The sequence below is a fragment of the Ovis aries genome, chromosome 4 (genome assembly GCF_016772045.2).
Source record: "Ovis aries strain OAR_USU_Benz2616 breed Rambouillet chromosome 4, ARS-UI_Ramb_v3.0, whole genome shotgun sequence".
NCBI classification, from domain to species: domain Eukaryota; kingdom Metazoa; phylum Chordata; class Mammalia; order Artiodactyla; family Bovidae; genus Ovis; species Ovis aries.
Window position 1 is genome coordinate 89,745,984 of NC_056057.1, and position 16,985 is coordinate 89,762,968.

Below are 16,985 nucleotides of genomic sequence, written 5' to 3' on the forward strand. Positions count from 1 at the left end.
AGTGCCACAGCTTCCAATTGACCACACAATCACAGGGCTAAACGACTCATACACTTACCACCATTCTGCCCCACACAAAGATTCTATTTTTTTCTTTTCCTTCCTTCTGAGATGAAATTTATTTATCTCAATAAATTTCATGAGATATTCAGCATTTTATTATAAAATAGTTTGTGTTAGTTGATTTTGCCAAATGTACATGTTCTGAGTATAAGATAGGCTGCTCTAAGCTATGATGCTCAGTACATTTCAGTTTCAGTTCAGTCGCTCAGTCATGTCCGACTCTTTGTGACCCCATGGGCTGCAGCACACCAGGCTTCCCTGTCCATCACCAACTCCTGGAACTTGCTCAACTCAAGTCCATCGAGTCAGTGATGCCATCCAACCATCTGATCCTCTGTTTTCCCCTTCTCCTCCTGCCTTCAATCTTTCAAGCATCAGGGTCTCTTCCAAAGTGAGCTCTTTGCATCAGGTGGCCAAAGTATTGGAACTTCAGCTTTAGCATCAGTCCTTCCAATGAATATTCTCCAACACCACAGTTCAAAAACATCAAATCTTCAGTGCTCAGCTTTCTTTATGGTCCAACTCTCACATCCATACATGACTACTGGAAAAACCATAACTTTGGCTAGAGGAACCTTTGTCGGCAAAGTAACGCTCTGCTTTTTAATACACTCTCTAGATTGGTCATAGCTTTTCTTCCAAGGAGCAAGCATCTTTTAATTTCATGGCTGCAGTCACCATCTGCAGTGATTTTGGAGCCCCCAAAAGATAAAATCTGTCAGTTTCCATTGTTTCCTTACCTATTTGCCATGAAGTGATGGGACCAGATGCCATGATCTTCATTTTTTGAATAATGAGTTTTAAGCCAACTTTTTCATTCTCCTCTTTCACTTTCATCAAGAGGTTCCTTTTCGCTTTCTGCCATAGGGTGGTGTCATCTGCATATTGATATTTCTCCTGGCAATCTTGATTCCAGTTTGTGCTTCATCCAGCCCAGTATTTCGCATGATGTACTCTGCATATAAGTTAAATAAGCAGGGTGACAATATACAGCCTTGACCTACTCTTTTCCTAATTTGAAACCAGTCCAATGTTCCATGTCCAGTTCTAACTATTGCTTCTTGGCCTGCATACAGATTTCTCAGTAGGCAGGTAAGGTAGTCTGGTATTCCCACCTCTTGAAGAATTTCCCACAATTTGCTGTGATCCACAGATCCACATAGTCAAAAGCTTTGATGTAATCAATAAAGCAGAAGTAGATGCTTTTCTGGAACTCTCTTGCTTTTTCTATGATCCAATGGATGTTACCAATTTGATCTCTGATTCCTCTGCCTTTTCTAAATCCAGTTTGAACATCTGGAAGTTCATAGTCCACATACTGTTGAAGCCTGGGTTGGAGACTTTTGAGCATTACTTTGCTAGTGTGTGAGATGCGTGTAATTGTGTAATAGCTTGAACATTCTCTGGCTTCACTTTTCTTTGTGATTGGGATGAAAACTGACCTTTTCCAGTCCTGTGACCACTGCTGAGTTTGAGTGCAGCACTTTAACAGCAGTTTAGTAGGTTACATCTATTAAATTTGGTTTCAACTCAACAATATTTTCAACTCATAATGGGCTTATTGAGACTTAATTCCATTGTAAGTTAAGAAAGATCTGTGGCATACTTCTCTTGAATCTATATGGAGGAACTGCTACATATGTAAGGTGTACATAAAACTTGTTCTCTAAATTGGAATAAAATTGAGAATTAAAAGTGCACTACAAGGTGTCAATTATGACTGTCCCCAGCACCCCAAAATGTCTGCTCACCCTATATACTTGTATCAGAGAAGCACCTTTCTTCCATGGTTTTTGTGTCCTGAAGGAAAAAAAATTTCCAGAATAGTATGGTAGAAACATTTTTATTTTTCTCTGCCTCTTTTTCATCCTTCCCTAGAAGAGGAGGAGATTGACAAGTTTGGGAGAAAACTGAGCATGAAATCTCCAAGTATAACCACTGCCAAAGCAACCAATGTAATACTTGATGCTTCCCAAAATAAAGACTTCCCCAGATGCCTGTTGCAGAAGTTTCTGATATTACATAAAACGATAATTTTTGCTTGATAATTCTAATTTTAAATGTCCATATGGAGTTTTGAAAAATTAAATTTGAAATATCTCTCTCCTTCCTACAGCTCCCCCTACTGTAAATCTTTTCAAAATAGGAAGAAAATTCTTTTCAAAGGAACACTTTCTGTTCAGTTTTACGTAGAATCAAAAGGTAGCTTCTCTGTTTCTGAGAATCCTCTGTTTAATACAATTTACATTTAGCTTTTGTCTTTTTGCACTCATTAAGGGTGCAATCTACTTTATTTTTTGTGTTCTTAAGCTCCATTTATTACTAACCTAAAATTTAAAATCAAACCCAAAATGTACAGTCCAGGTTGGGAAGTTTTTGTTTTTCGTCTTTTAAAAGCTTCTCTGCAAAAGAGTGCCGCTCAAGTGTCTGTCACTTCTGAGCAGCCTACAAAAGAAACTAACAATAAACATTAACAAAAGCCTATTTTCAACTGCTTGAAAAAAATAAGATGGTTTAATAAATAAAGATGCAGTACTGTTCTGAATGTAATCTATCTTTTAGATTATGAAATACCTACAGTTGTACACTACTATATCAGCTCACATTACCCCTATCTCTTGAATCCATCAAAACTGACCACACTAGTATTTCAGAACTAAAAGACATTGAGCTCCACACACCTGATTATTTACTACGACTCTAAATCTAGCATCAGTGTGTTCTTTTAGCTCAACAGGAGTAAATCAGTTGAGTATATAAAAGTTGAACGTGCTGAACCATCCAGGCATCTTTTCTTGAGACTGAAGCCTCCCTTCACCCTGGCTGAAGAGTCCCTAGGGAGAGACATCAGAGGACACAGAGACTGCACTCAGTCTGAGAAACAGTGCTGCCTTCACTAAACTGATTTACTCATAAAACCCTTCCCTCTCTTGAAACTGCTGTGCTGAAGTCACTAGTTCTTGGTTCTCATCTTACGCAGTTCATCACCCTTGTCCTTGGATACACTGTCCTGTCCTCCCTATTCCCTCATGGGTTTAGTTTTTTTCCATCTGTTATTGATTATTTTCTCTCCTTTTTCAATTTTGAGGTGATCTTTAAAACCTTCTGGTGTCATATTTTCTCTGTAGATATTTTCCTCCTTTTGGTCCATCACCTCCTCAACACAGAAGATTCCTAGTTCTACATTTCTATAAAAACTTCTAACTGCCTGCTGGACTTCTCCATCTCAAGATATCTACGCCTCACAAAGCAACGTCTGTTACCTTTTGTGCAGGCCCTTTATCTCTCTTCCTCTGTACTTTCCTTCTTGCTACTCCCTCCATCTGGAGTCCCTTTGCAGTTTCAGAGTGTTCAAGCTCTGTTAAGTTCAAGCCTCAGATACCACTTCTAGCTCAAGCTTATCCAGAGTTTTTAACCACACTTGATATTTTCATGTGTTGAACTCAGGCAGTACTCTGGGCTGTCTTCTAAAAGTGATTCCACTCCATATATTTTGTAGGTTATTTATATATCCTTATACTGTAGTTCACAACTGACTCTTACTATAATATATATGTGTTAAGAAAATGTAGCTTTTCCCTCTATAACCAGGATGATTATCCTCATAAGCCACCACACACCTAATGTGTCTAAAGCACAGGAGTAAATGGCATATAGGACATGACACTTTTTTCCTAAAGAAACATGTGATGACTGGGGTTATTCAGATATTTTTTCTGACTTTACCTACCACTGAGGATGAATGGGTCCATGTGTGACAATACACAGACTCCAGTGCTCTGAGATCCCTCATATGGATAGATAGTATTTTACTCTGCCCCCTCTAATTTTTGACCTGAGGAGTCCTGGAGGCTGGGAGAAGAAAAGTTCTGATTTAATCCGCACTTTGAATTCCTTCTGCTCAAATGTCCTTTGCTTTGACTTTGTGACCATTATTACCGTTTACTTAAGGGATTTGTCCTGGCCCATTTCTGTATGACTACCAGTCTACTCCTCTCCTCTAAATACTGATCCTTTTATCTCTCCCCAAATAGCTGAGAAGCTTGTTATTTCAATTCCATGGAGAAATTATAATAGGACCCTGCAGCAGTAGGAACCACAGCACTTTCATCCATACCATTGCTCTCGTTTATCCAGAGCAGGCAAGCTATTGAAGGAAGGAGTTTAGGGAGGAGCCAAAGAAGGGTCAGAAGATGGTCAGCTCAGTCTCACACTGTGCTTAGACCTTTTCTCTCCAGTTTTTGGATGCTGGACCTCAATCTCCCTACCCTTCGAGAATACCACACTCTTCTTGTAGTCCCTTCCAATCAAGTCTCTTTCAGGGAGCCTAGATTCATCTGACAGATCTTACAAATTGGAAAGCTATCTGCAGGAAAGATTTATGCTTTCTCCCACAGTCCTAGGCTTCACAAAGACCATGTCTGGACTTCTGTTCTAGGGACCCCAAGGCCATTAGACTGAGGTGGCTCTAATGCTGTGCAGTCTATATAAGTGAGTAAACCAGAGTGTAAGTCTGTACCTTCATCACCTTTATAAAGAATATTTTACTTTATTATTATTTTTGGTAGGAGGATTTAAATAATTTGAATTGACCTGTCCTGCATTTTATTAGAAATTGGAAATACGGGTGAATTTGAACAAGTGCCCTAATGGAGTCAAATCTGCTTTAATCCTTATTTTTCTTCTTTGCCTTTTTAGGAGAAGGTGAATGGCAATCCACTCTAGTATTCTTGCCTGAAAAATCCCATGGACAGAGGAGCCTGGAGGGCTACAGTCCATGGGGTCGCAAGTAGTAAGACAAGATTGGATGACTAAGCACGAAGCATGAATTACTCTTTCTGAGAAAATCAAGGCCATAAGTAACCTGCAGGTAAATAAAAAGCTTATTGATGCCATGTGCCTTCTGTCCCTTTTACAAAGCTCTAACTTTCAGGCAAACAAGGCCTGCCTTGAGAGAAAACTTCAGCTATGTGTGGAATGCCCCACAGCACATTGTAAGAGGCTCTGTGATGTAATTATAAACCTTTGCTGATTTAAAGTTGTTGTAACCCCCAGTGTGATTTAGTACTGGATCCTGAGGTAATTGGAGTTCTCTGGTAGTTCAGTTGGTAAAGAATCTGCCTGTAATGCAGGAGACCCTGGTTTGATTCCTGGATTGGGAAGATCCACTGGAGAAGGGATAGGCTACCCACTCCAGTATTCTTAGGCTTCCCTGGTGCCTCAGAGGGTAAAGAATCTGCCTGCAACCTGGGAGACCTGGGTTTGATCCCTGAGTTGGGAAGATCCTCTGGAGAAGGGAATGGCTACCCATTCCAGTAATCTTGCCTGAAGAATCCCCATGGACAGAGGAGCCTGGTGGGATACAGTCCATAAGGTTGTGCAGAGTTGGACACAACTGAAGTGACAGAACACACCCACGTTGCTTTACAATGTAATGTTAGTTCCTGCTGTATAGCAGAGTGAGTCAGCTATACATATACACATATCCCCTCTTTTTTGGATTTCCATCCCATTTAGGTCACCACAGAGAACTGAGTAGAATTCCCTGTACTATACTGGAGGTTGTCATTAGTTATCTGTTTTGTACACAGAAGTGTATAAATGTAAAGTCCAATCTCTCAATTCATCCCACTCTTTCTTTCCCCCTTGGTGTCCATACGTTTGTTCTCTACATTTGTGTCTTTATTTTTGCTTTGCAAACAGATTCTTCTGTACTGTTTTTCTAGATTCCACATATATGTGTTAATATATGATATTTGTTTTTCTGACTACATCACTCTGTATGACATCCTTGTAAGACTCCATCAGAATACATCCATCATGCCTTTAACACATAAGCCCAAAGTCCCAGGTTATTTTTATCACTTGTATTTTCCTCTCTCTATCCTCTCAGGGATCCAGATTCACATACCTCCCTGACCTGACAAACCTGTCCATTTTATCCTTGTAATTTAAAATCTGCAGTCAAGGAAATCCCTTAGATCATACATCTCTTTTCTGAATGGTCACTGTGCTTTCTTGCTTTCTCTGCAGCGTTTTTTTTTTTGTTGTTGTTGTTTATTTTTAACTATGGTAAGGTAAACATACCATAAGCTTACCATTTTAATGATTTTTCAAATGTACAGTTCAGTGACTTTGTTGTTCAATCAACCCGCTATCCACCTCGTGGACATTTCCCCTGCAGCCCCTTTGACTGATGGTTATTTCTGTCTCACCGGTCGACTCTCACTGGACAGGGAAGGAGCAGGTGTTTCCTCATTGCTGTTTAGGAACATTGCTCTTCCATTAGTTACTTGTTGGACAGCCCCAAGTTATTGAAGCATGTGGAATCAGATTCAACTGAACATCAGGCTACACCTCTCCGAGTTGAATCATCCACAGACCCCTAGTTACAATGACTAGATTTCAGCACCGTGATCACTCATTATAGAGTTAAATTAAAGTTTAATAGAAAGTTAATATTTTTCTTTTTTCATTGGCTTAAATTGTTTGGGAACACATTTGCCATGAGAGAAGGAAGGTGGGACTGGCTTCTTTTCCATTGTCTTTCTCGCAAATACAGGCTGCTGCTGACTCCATCAGGGTGGAAGAGTGGAGTGGCTTCAGGGAGAAGCAGGAAGTGTTTACTTGACAAGTGTCAATCTGTAACTGAGTCTTAAAACTGACTTTTGTCTTAGGATGGCAACTTCAAAAAAAGTAATGCTTGACTCTTAAAAAGACATTGAGTTTGATTGCAAAAGAGCCAAGTTTGTGATTCTGTTATTTAAAAGAAAACTGCATGATAAAATAATTTTTGATATATAATTTCAACCACATTGCTTCAGGATGAGATCTCATTGGCTGGAATGCATAACAATTAGACTGTCCTTGACAGGGGAGATTCTTTGGCAGGTTTTGGCTTAACTGATTTTATTTTATTTTATTATTATAGGGATTTAGCCAAATTTCATTTGGGAATTGATCAGTGAAAATACAGTCCAGTTTCTTCATGTAAAACCCTGGAGTTAAATAATTAATTGGTTCTTAGTTTTATTTATGTACCCAGGAGAAGATAGCACTGAAATCTATAAATAACAGCAGATAAATGCCATTTCTACCTATTTCCTAATTCTAAAGGTAAATGTTGCATTAAAAAAAATCAAACCAACAAATGAACAAATACATGTTTGGGGCCAATCCATTTCAAATAGCAAGCCAGGTATTACTTACTGTTAGTACCATTTGATATATCTTTTTGTCTGTTTTAATGGTTGATTGTAGTTGGAATTACAGGAAATTAAAATCAGAACATCTAGAAAATAGAGTTTTCATAGCTAAGAATTTGTGTGAAAGTTTTTACTTTGGTTTTTATTCACTGGATTTTTTTCACTTTTCTAGTTAAAAAAAAAGACCCTCATTTTTCTTCCCTTTTAGGATAAAAGTATAAATTCAGTTTAAACACTACCATGAATTTACTTGGTTTGCTATTCATTTTGTAACATAAAACTAAAGAGACATTTGGCTTCATCATGTCTAATTCTTTTTCCTCTTCTCATTTTTAAGGAGAATGCTGTGATGGTGAAAACTATGAGTCAGTGTAACCCCTGGGTGGCATGGTTAAAAGAGATGCTGCTCTTGATAGTGTTCCCTCATTCAGCCCTCAAGCCAGCAATGTCTCCGGTGATTAAACAATGACCTTTCAACATTTTCTGGGCTGCCCCAACAATGCGGTGTCAGCATTTCTTCAATGTGGATCTGAATCTTCAGTTATTCAATATTATATCAAATCCTTTGGAGACTCAGAATGGATCAACAATTGCCATAATGTATCCAAATGGATTAGAGTATTATCCTTATTTCTCTCCAGAAGGAAAATCTTTTAATGGAGGGATACCACAGAATATATGCTGGACTGGATGAAGCACACGCTGGAATCAAGACTGGCAGGAGAAACATCAATAACCTCAGATACGCAGATGATATCACACTTATGGCAGAAAGTGAGGAAGAACTAAAGAGCTTCTTGTTGAACATGAAGGAGGAGAGTGCAAAAGTTGGCTTAAAACTCAATATTCAGAAAACTAAGATCATGGCATTCAGTCCCATCACTTCATGGGAAATAGATAGGGAAACAGTGGAAACAGTGACACTTTATTTTTGGGGGCTCCAAAATCACTGCAGATGGTGACTGCAGTCATGAAATTAAAAGACTCTTACTCCTTGGAATAAAAGTTATGACCAACTTAGACAGCATATTAAAATGCAGAGACATTACTTGGCCAACAAAGGTCCATCTAGTCTAAGCTATGGTTTTTCCAGTAGTCATGTATGGATGTGAGAGTTGGACCATAAAGAAAGCTGAGCACTGAAGACCTGATGCTTTTGAACTGTGGTGTTCAAAACAAGACTCTTGAGAGTCCCTTGGAGAGCAAGGAGAATTAACCAGTCCATCCTAAAGGAAATCAGTCCTGGATATTCATTGGAAGGACTGTTGTTAGAGCTGAATCTCTAATACTTTGGCCACCTGATGCAAAGAACTGATTCATTGGAAAAGACCCTGATGCTGGGAAAGACTGAAGGCAGGAGGAGAAGGGGAGGACAGAGAATTAGATGGTTGGATAGCATCACTGACTCAATGGACATGAGTTTGAACAAGCTCCGGGAGTTGGTGATGGACAGGGAGGCCCGGCATGCTGAAGTCCATGGGGTCGCAAAGAGTCAGATATGACTGAGTGACTGAACTGAATTAACCACAGAATATGAGCCCTCCTACATACCTGAGAAAGACTGCTGACGACATTGTAAAAGCTGTTGCTTGGTGGAGATCAGAAGGTCTTATTATCATTGACTGGGAAAGCTAGAAGCCACAATGGGAAAGAAATTGGGGCAATAGTGTAGTAAAAATGACTCTTTAAACTTTACTAGAAATCACCATCTGGACTGGTCAGAAATGAAAGTGAGAACAGTTGCCCAAAAGGAATTTGAAACTGCTGGAAAGAGTATTATGAATGCTACTCTCACACTGGCTTTAGAAATGAGACCAAAATGTTTATGGGGCTTTTATCTCTATCCAGACTGCTACAATTATGATTATAGGATAAATCCAAAGATCTACACAGGTAAATGCCCTAGTGATCAAATTTTCCTCAGTGACCAACTTAAATGGCTATGGGAAGAAAGCAGAGTCTTTATATTTCAGTATGTCAAGTTCACATGCTTTGAAATTTATTCATTACTGAGTTAGAGAAGCTATTAGAATTGCTGAAATGGCTAGATATGGCTATGTTTCACCAGTTGTTATTTTTTTCCAGACCATTTTATTTGTATAGTATTGAAACTCTGTCACAGGTAAGAAAAAATGTTCACATGTTTTAGAAAATAAAATTTAGTACATTTTAAATTTAGGAAAAACTGTTTTAGAATGCTTATTAAAGTTACCTCTTCAAATGTCAAGCCAATTCTGGAACAGTGTCAATGACAAATAGATCTTTACCTAGAATTTTTAGATGATGATTCTTACCAGCTTAACATTTAAAAGGATTTCCTGCAGAACAATTGTTGAGCATAAGCTAAATTATGTAACAGATAGATTAGCTTGAACCAGGGAGAAATTTCATTTAAAAAAAAAGCTCTTAATATCAAAGAGTAGCAGTAACTTTTCAAATAAGAAACATAAGAAATAAAGCTTAGGTGAATTACTAACCAACTATATAATCAGTATATTCCATTTTAATGTTTTAATTCATTAGGTTACTTGAAAAATAACATAGACCCTCCTGATTTTATTGTTGAGAATCTACAATGTGATCTAGTAGTGTCAAGGCCCTAAAAATGGTTTATATAAATGTAAGCCTTTGACTGTGCGGATCACAGCAAACTGTGGAAAATTCTGAGAGAGATGGGAATACCAGACCACCTGACCTGCCTCTTGAGAAACCTGTATGCAGGTCAAGAAGCAACAGTTAGAACTGGACATGAAACAACAGACTGGTTCCAAATAGGAAAAGGAGTACATATATTGTCACCCAGCTTATTTAACTTATATGCAGAGTACATCATGAGAAACGCTGGGCTGGAGGAAGCACAAGCTGAAATCAAGATTGCAGGGAGAAATATCAATGACCTCAGATATGCAGATGACACCACCCTCAGTGGCAGAAAATGAAGAAGAACTAAAGAGCCCCTTGATGAAAGTGAAAGAGGGGAGTGAAAAAGTTGGCTTAAAACTCAACATTCAGAAAAGTAAGATCATGGCATCCGGTCCCATCACTTCATGGCAAATAGATGTGGAAACAGTGGCTGACGTTATTTTTCTGGGCTCCAAAATCACTGCAGATGGTGACTGCAGCCATGAAATTAAAAGACGCTTACTCCTTGGAAGGAAAGTTATGACCAACCTAGATAGCATATAAAAAGCAGAGACATTACTTTGCCAACAAAGGTCCATCTTTTCAAAACTATGGTTTTTCCAGTGATCATGTATGGATGTGAGAGTTGGACTATAAAGAAAGCTGAGTGCTGAAGAATTGATGCTTTTGAACTGTGGTGTTGGAGAAGACTCTTGAGAGTCCCTTGGACTGCGAGGAGATCCAACCAGTCCATCCTAAAGGAGATCAGTCCTGGGTGTTCATTGGAAGGACTGATGCTGAAGCTGAAACTCCAATACTTTGGCCACCTGATGCAAACAGCTGACTCATTTGAGAAGCCCCTGATGCTGGGAAAGATTGAGGGTGGGAGGAGAAAGGGATGACAGAGGATGAGATGGTTGGATGGCATCACCGACTCAACAGGCATGGGTTTGGGTGGACTTCGGAAGTTGGTGATGGACAGGGAGGCCTGGCGTACTGTGGTTCATGGGGTTGCAAAGAGTCAGACACAAGTGAGAGACTGAACTGAACTGATGTGAAGAGCTGACTCATTAGAAAAGCCCCTGTTGCTGGGAAAGATTGAAGGCAGGAGGATAAGGGAACGATAGAGGATGAGAAACGTTGGATAGCATCACCAACTTGATGGACATGAGTTTGAGCAAGCTCCAGGAGTTGGTGATGGACAGGCAGGGCTGGTGTGTTGCGCTCTGTGGGGTCACAAAGAGTCGAACACAACTGAGCGACTCAACTGAACTGAACTGAATATTATTTTTAGATTTAACACAATGTGGGAAGCACAAAGATGTGGAAATGAGCTGTTTTGGAAGATAACGAATTTGCAGACACTTGAAAGTGTTCAAATTTTAGGTAGATTGTTATTTAAGTAGGATGTTGTGGTAGGAATTCCATCATTGGATGGGGTAGCTAGGTGAGAAACTCCTTAAATTTCCATTCATACCTGTGAGCTCATTATTTTGCTATTCTAGTACCTAACACAGAAGTGCTGCAGTCCATTGGGTCACATGGAGTTGGACATGACTGAGCGACTGAACTAACACAAAAGTGGGGCCATTGAACAGACAATAGATAGCTCACCTCCTTGAACCACTTATATTTGAGATAACAACATTTAAATGCAGTATAAATTCTTCCTCAAATATTTTAGAATTAAATCTATTGATCCAAACACTGTTGATTAGTCCTGACATTTCCATCCTTGAAGGATTACTCAGTATTACTCAAAATGGAGTGTTCTCAGATTTAGGAGGAAAAGAAACAGTACCATGACAAAAAGTTGAGGGTGTCAGAGGTACCTAATCTGCCTCTCACTCAAACATGCATCTTTTCTTACCTTTTTTTTTTTTTTTTTTTTTTAGCATTTTTTGATAAGGCTTTCTGTATTCCAGCAGGAAAACTGCCATATGGGAAAAACACTAATTCCTGGAAATTGTTGAGTATGTTGAGTCTATTCTGCTTCTGGCTAACTTCATACCACTGCTAGTTCTAATCCTAACTTCTGGTGCAACATTGAATAAATCAAATCCTTATTTCAAAAATCAGTTCTCCAGGTATTTGATGATGTCAGTCATGCCTACCAAAGTTGTCTCAATGAGCTATTTCTCAACTAACAGATCTCTCAACTCATGTCATATTCTTAGATCTTTTTTGGAAAAAGACTAGATTATATTTATCCATTCAAAAATATACTGAGTGCTTACAATGTGTTAGATACAATATATTATTAGTAACAATGAGTAGAAAATAATAATCCGTGCAGTCAGATAGTTTGTCTTGAGATAATGAGATGAGCTACATTTTAAAGAAAGTCTTGTTTATAACTTTCCCATTTTTTTGATTTTTAAAGTAAATTAGGGGCTAAATATCACCTCTGAGCTCTACTTCAGATAATCAAAATATAGAATTATCTGAGTAGTTCAGTTCAGTTCAGTTCAGTCGCTCAGTCATGTCTGACTCTTTGCGACCCCATGAATCGCAGCACTCCAGGCCTCCCTGTCCATCACCAACTCCCGGAGTTCACTCAGACTTGCATCCATTGAGTCAGTGATGCCATCCAGCCATCTCATCCTCGGTCGTCCCCTTCTTCTCCTGCCCCCAATCCCTCCCAGCATCAGAGTCTTTTCCAATGAGTCAACTCTTCACATGAGGTGTCCGAAGCACTGGAGCTTCAGCTTCAGCATCAGTCCTTCCAAAGAAATCCCAGGGTTGATCTCCTTCAGAATGGACTGGTTGGATCTCCTTGCAGTCCAAGGGACTCTCAAGAGTCTTCTCCAACACCATAGTTCAAAAGCATCAATTCTTCGGTGCTCAGCCTTCTTCACAGTCCAACTCTCACATCAATACATGACCACTGGAAAAACCATAGCCTTGACTAGACGGACCTTAGTTGGCAAAGTAATGTCTCTGCTTTTGAATATGCTAGTAGTATATTGAAATGCCTTAATGCTATCTTATTGCCTTCCATGGATCACATATCAGCAAACAGCATGGATCTTTCTCATTTACTGTCTAAATAACATTTATTTTGTCATAATATCATCTTATGTTCTCCATAAAATAATTATAAACCACTTTAAACCAACTCTGCTGGATATTTTCTTTCCAGTGTCTCAGTTTGAAAGAGAGACTTGATTTCATTTAATGAACACAATGCTAGTTACTATAACAGAAGAGTGATTTTCTTTCTCATTTCATTATGTAGACAAATTGTGAAACATAATGCTAGGTTACTGGAGACTTCATATAATGCAGAGGAGCTTTGCTGTAGCATGGCCATTTTCTCATTCTGCCTTTTGAACACTTTTCTTTGTACTGGATCCCTGATTCTCCATACCTTGCAGGGAAGGAAAGAATGCAGACTGTCCATCAGTCATTCCTTCTCTCTTTCATCTCTCCCTATTTCCTGCTTCTTTGCTCTTGGTCTATAATCATGAACATGACCTCCTCTGTCTCTCATCCTGGTGAATTATAATCTACTTAGTCATCCCACTTGAAAGTCACCGGGATGCCTCCCTTCTCTCTCCATTACCCAGTAGGTAACTAAATCTTATCCATCTTAATTTCCAAAGAACCATTCAACCTGTCCTCTCTGCTTTACACAGACTGACCTTGTCTTTGTTGAGACCCTTATCATTTCTCACTGAATGGTTTGCGTCGTCTCCTAATTTGGGGTCCCTGCCTGCCATCTTGACTTCTCCCTCTTTATGGGACAGTCAAATACCTATCAAGATTGCAAATGTGTGGTCTTGCAGTACCAAAATTTTCTTATAGTTAAGCCCTTATACTTTAAAATAGCTTAATAAAGAATAGCATAAAAGACACTGTATTTGGATTCTATTTACATACAACGATCCAGATGCCTTTACTTCTCCCCAACTCCTCTGTACTTTTTATCGTAAGAGTTACTGGCACCTCTCTAGATGTACCAGGCTTATCCCTGTGTATCAGTCTCTGCTATTTTGCTTCATAATGGATATAGAACTCTTATGGGACTTTATAAGGGATTAGTCTATCATTTAAATGATCAATCCTCTTTGTATTTTGGTAAGGCTCTTTCTCTTGCTGCTGCTGCTGCTAAGTCGCTTCAGTCATGTCCAACTCTGTGTGACCCCCACAGACGGCAGCCCACCAGGCTCTCCCATCCCTGGAATTCTCCAGGCAAGAACACTGAAGTGGGTTGCCATTTCCCTTTCCAATGCATGAAAGGAAAAGTGAAAGTGAAGTCGCTCAGTCATGTCTGACTCTTAGTGACCCCATGGACTGCAGCCTACCAGGCTCCGCCATCCATGGGATTTTCCAGGCGAGAGTACTGGAGTGGGTTGCCATTGCCTTCTCCTTCTTTCTCCTGAGTCTTACCAAAATACAAAAGTCAGGTATTAGTAATACTAGGCTTTCCAGGTGGCGCTAGTGATAAAGAACCTTCTTGCCCTTGCAGGAGACTTAGATGCACATTCAATCCCTGGATCAGGAAGATCCCCTGGAGAAGGGTATGGCAATCCACTCTAGTATTCTTGCCTGGAGAATCCTATGGACAGAGGAGTCTGGCGGGCTACAGTCTACAGGGTTGCAAAGAGTTGGACATGACTGAAGATACTTAGCATGCACACACACGGATAATGGAATCACATTTTGAAAGTGATCTAATGAGATCTCTGTTTCCCCTGTAGGGGACCTGCTTGCCTGTGCAAAATATTATTCAAGGGCCATTGGGCTTATGCTGTTTATGTTAATGTGCAAAGTCTATGTAACAATAATAAGGGATGTGTTTGAAAAACAGCTGAATCTTCTACCTGTCTCCATATGCATGAAAGTAGCAGTAAGAGGTACATCCTAAATAAGAGCTTGAGGGTCGCCGTTTCTCTAGTCAATAAGCTGAAGACAATAAAGAGCGTGAAGGATGGATTTGGGTGCTGCTGCTGTTACTGTCATGGTTGGCTTGGAGACTCTTGCCAGCAACATTCTTCAGGTGTCTTGAGAGAGAAGAACAAGGCTCCTATGGCTAACTTTACATTATCAGTTTTTCTCAACATGACCTTATCTGTGATTCTGTTGTTTTTCACTCCCTATGGCATGTCAATTTTTCCTTGAAATACTGAAGCGTAGAAAATGCTGATTTTTTTCCTTTAACTTCAATTTACTTCTAGAATATTTGTTACCTTTAAAGTTTAAAAAAATGGGTATTCATTGGCTCCATGCATTGATAGAGTAAGTATTTATTGGATGCTTACCTCATGTAAGGATAAGAATGTGAAGTACCAAAGTCTCTGTCCTTGGGGAGCTTAGCTTCTTGTAGGGAAATGAATGATAATAAATGAACAAATACATTTATATCAAATGGTGCTAAGTGCTGTGGAGAATAACAAGGCAGGATAAAGGGACTGGGGAGAGCACTGGAGAATGTATCCAGGATCGCCAGACACAGCTCCCTAATGAGAGGACCTGAAGTTAGGAGGACCAGATCACAAGATGTCTGAGAAGAGCATTCTCAGATTAGGAAAGAACAAAAGCAAGAGACGTTACGTGAGAGCAAGTTTGGACGGTTTCAGGTCCTCAAGAAGGCCAGTGTGACTGATGCAGCAGGAAGAGCGAGTCAGGTCATTAATTAACTCTATTTGAACTAAAGTCTGAGTGAAGTTTCAAACTTTAAAAAAATAACTTAGGAGAAATTTCTGGAGGAAAATGAGGCAAAATATATCAATATTTTATTATTATTATTTTTTAAAGTATCAGCTCAGTTCAGTCGCTCAGTCATGTCAAAGTCTTTGTGACCCCATGAATCATAGCATGCCAGGTCTCCCTGTCCATCACCAACTCCCGGAGTCCACTCAAACCCATGTCCATTGAGTCGGTGACACCATCCAACCATCTCATCCTCTGTCATCCCCTTCACCTCCTGCCTTCAATCTTTCCCAGCATCACAGTCTTTTCAAATGAGTCAGCTCTTTGCATCAGGTGGTCAAAGTATTGGAGTTTCAGCTTCAACATCAGTCCTTCCAATGAACACCCAGGACTGATCTTTAGGATGGACTGGTTGGATCTCCTTGCAGTCCAAGGCACTCTCAAGAGTCTTCTCCAACACCACAGTTCAAAAGCATCAATTCTTCGGTGCTCAGCTTTCTTCACAGTCCAACTCTCACATCTACACATGACCACTGGAAAAACCATAGCCTTGACTAGATGGAACTTTGTTGGCAGAGTAATATCTCGGCTTTTTAATATGTTGTCAAGGTTGGTCATAAATTTCCTTCCAAGGAGCAAGCGTCTTTTAATTTCATGGCTGCAGTCACCATCTGCAGTGATTTTGGAGCACCCCAAAATAAAGTCATCTGAGTTAAATTCACCCATTCCAGTCCATTTTAGTTTGCTGATTCCTAGAATGCTGACGTCCACTCTTGCCATCTCTTGTTTGATCACTTCCAATTTGCCTAGATTCATGGACCTGACATTCCAGGTTCCTGTGCAATGTTGCTCTTTACAGCATCGGACCTTCCTTCTATCACCAGTCACATACACAACCGGGTATTGTTTTTGCTTTGGCTCCATCCCTTCATTCTTTCTGGAGTTATTTCTCCACTGATCTCCAGTAGCATATTGGGCACCTACCGACCTGGGGAGTTCCTCTTTCAGTATCCTATAATTTTGCCTTTTCGTACTGTTTATGGGGTTCTCAAGGCAAGAATACTGAAGTGCTTTGCCATTGCCTTCTCCAGTGGACCACATTCTGTCAGACCTCTCCACCATGCCCGCCCTAGATAGCATAATGAAAAGCAGATACACTACTTTGCCAACAAAGGTCCGTCTAGTCAAGGCTATGGTTTTTCCAGTGGTCATGTGTGGATGTGAGAGTTGGACTGTGAAGAAGGCTGAGCACTGAAGAATTGATGCTTTTGAGCTGTGGTGTTGGAGAAGATTCTTGAGAGTCCCTTGGACTGCAAGGAGATCCAACTAGTCCATTTTGAAGGAGATCAGCCCTGGGATTTCTTTGGAGGGAATGATGCTGAAGCTGAAACTCCAGTACTTTGGCCACCTCATGCGAAGAGTTGACTCACTGGGAAAGAC

The 16,985-nt window shown here is 39.9% G+C and overlaps 1 long non-coding RNA gene across 1 annotated transcript in view; it reads left to right on the top strand.

Moving 5' to 3' along the window:
- LOC132659720 (uncharacterized) overlaps positions 1-9,738 on the top strand; it is a 38,247-nt gene extending 28,509 nt beyond the window's left edge. The window contains exons 2-3 of the long non-coding RNA XR_009600459.1: positions 4,762-4,933; positions 7,606-9,738. This is a non-coding gene — a long non-coding RNA (uncharacterized LOC132659720). The remainder of the gene's footprint in view (positions 1-4,761; positions 4,934-7,605) is intronic.
- Positions 9,739-16,985: the final 7,247 nt, after the last annotated feature.